Raw genomic sequence first — 2,500 nt, forward strand, 5'->3', positions numbered from 1 at the left:
AATGTACAAAGAAACATTAATAATTTCTATGCAATCACATGCAAACCTTTCTCCCAGTCACACTGACCAGAGCCTCCTCTGGCCATTGGCTCATGCCTCCTCATTGATCCTTTTGAGAGAGAGAGAGAGAGAGAGAGAGCGAGCAAGCTAGCGAGCAAGAGAGCGAGAAAGAAAGAGAGAGAGAGAGAGAGAGAGGGAGAGAGACAGTACGTTTACATGCACTTCTTAATCCGATTAAAGCCATAGTTCGACTATGCTCCTCAATTGGACAACTGCAATTGTCAGATTATACATGGCGATGAGAAAATCAATTCATTGGCCGAAGCATGTCATACCCCGGTACGATAGGTGGCGCTGTACCCTTTCAACTAGTGGTAATAGAGCCACCGGCTGACTTCTTAATGTCACCAGCAACAACAAACTCAGGCGGCATTCGAGAAAGATGTTTTCAGTAGACAGCTGTCAGTGCTCTTCGGGTTCGTGTAATTTCTCTGACCCTCCATTGTTCCGACCTCTCGGTCGTATGCGGACTCCTCCGGCGGCGGAGCCTTCAGTGGGAGTCCGCATACGGCAACAATCCCTTTCTCCTCGATGTCGCGTTTCATTCTGGACTTCAGAGAGTCAAAGCCAAAGTTCCTTTCCCCCAATTCCTTCTCCACCATGGCCGAGATAAACCCCACTACGAGTCTTTGCTTGTGGAAGTACCAGAGAGTCTGAGAACCCGACGCAGTCTTTAAGATTCATTATATCAGAGAATATCCCCGTCAGTTCGGCTGCGGCACAATGAATGAATAAAGATCCTAAACACGTCGGAAAGAATTTTTTTTTTTTTTTTACAGATTTGCCCGAAGTTACTACTTTACAACCTCGCTGATGACAAACATTTAGAAAAATATGTATTTTTAATTCAGCCTTGCATGAAATCGCGGCATAGTGTTTACTCAATGCATGTTGATGATGATACACTTCTTATAGGGGGCAACTACAATGGCACGACACCGGCTTCCTCCATCTTCTGAGCACCTTTTTAAATAAATTTAAATAAGTTTCTCGTTCTCCGACGGCGACAACAATACGACAACCGTTTCCTTCTACTTCCGGCTCACGGCCACCGGAAAGGATCTCGAGCATGCGCAGAACACGAAAATCCAATTCCAATTCGATTGACCGTAAACATGTACACTTAATGTGACTATCAATCGAATAATCTAGGGGTTTTAATCCGACTATGACAAACCCCATTCAATTTGATTTTAGTCGGACTAAGGTGTATACATGCATCTTAATAATCCAATCATAGTCGGACTAACCCAATAATTTGATTTTTTTGAGTGTCATGTAACACACTTAGAGACGGAGACACTCTTTATGCACGTTTACATTTCATATTGCATTTTCAACTGCTGTATTTGTTTTATTTTGTATTCTTAGTATTTAGTATCATTTTTCTCTATCTTATTTTTTTCTTTGGCAATGTATGTTTTTTGGGGGATAGAGAGAGAAAGAGAGGGAGAAAGAGAGAGAGAAAGAGAGAGGTAGAGCGAGGTAGAGAAGGAGAGAGAGAGAGAGGGAGGGAGAGAGAGAGAGAGAGAAAGAGAGAAGTAGAGCGAGGTAGAGAAGGAGAGAGAGAGAGAGGGAGGGAGGGAGGGAGGGAGAGAGAAAGAGAGAGAGAGAGAGAGAGGTAGAGCGAGGTAGAGAAGGAGAGAGAGAGAGGGAGGGAGAGAGAGAGAAAGAGAGAGGTAGAGCGAGGTAGAGAAGGAGAGAGAGAGAGAGGGAGGGAGAGAGAGAGAGGGAAAACTAGGTAGAGAGAGAGAGAGAAAGAGAGAGGTAGAGCGAGGTAGAGAAGGAGAGAGAGAGAGAGGGAGAGAGAGAGAAAGAGAGAGGTAGAGCGAGGTAGAGAAGGAGAGAGAGAGGGAGGGAGAGAGAGAGAGAGCGAAAGAGAGAGGTAGAGCGAGGTAGAGAAGGAGAGAGAGAGAGGGAGGGGAGAGAGAGAGGGAAAACTAGGTAGAGAGAGAGAGAGAGAAAGAGAGAGGTAGAGCGAGGTAGAGAAGGAGAGAGAGAGAGAGAGAGGAGGGAGAGAGAGAGAGAGAGGGAGGGAGAGAGAGAGAGAGAAAGAGAGAGGTAGAGCGAGGTAGAGAAGGAGAGAGAGAGAGAGGGAGGGAGAGAGAGAGAGAAAGAGAGAGGTAGAGCGAGGTAGAGAAGGAGAGAGAGAGGGAGGGAGAGAGAGAGAGGGAAAACTAGGTAGAGAGAGAGAGAGACAGAGAGAGCGATTGAGAGAGGTACGGAGCTGATGAACGACTGTTGCCACCCACTTAGCTCAGAGGCTCCTTCCTCTCTCTAGGAACACTTCCCCTTTCTCGTCGTCAAACGACCACCGGATAGCCACTCCATCCACCCCTCCCCCCCCCCAGCCCAATCATTACTCACCCCAACTTCCGAAAACCACCCTCCCAACCGCACCACTCTCCTCCATCCCTGCTCCAGCTCCTCTGCCCCACTC

This window comes from Pollachius pollachius (assembly GCF_949987615.1).
Source record: "Pollachius pollachius genome assembly, chromosome: 6".
NCBI lineage: Eukaryota > Metazoa > Chordata > Actinopteri > Gadiformes > Gadidae > Pollachius > Pollachius pollachius.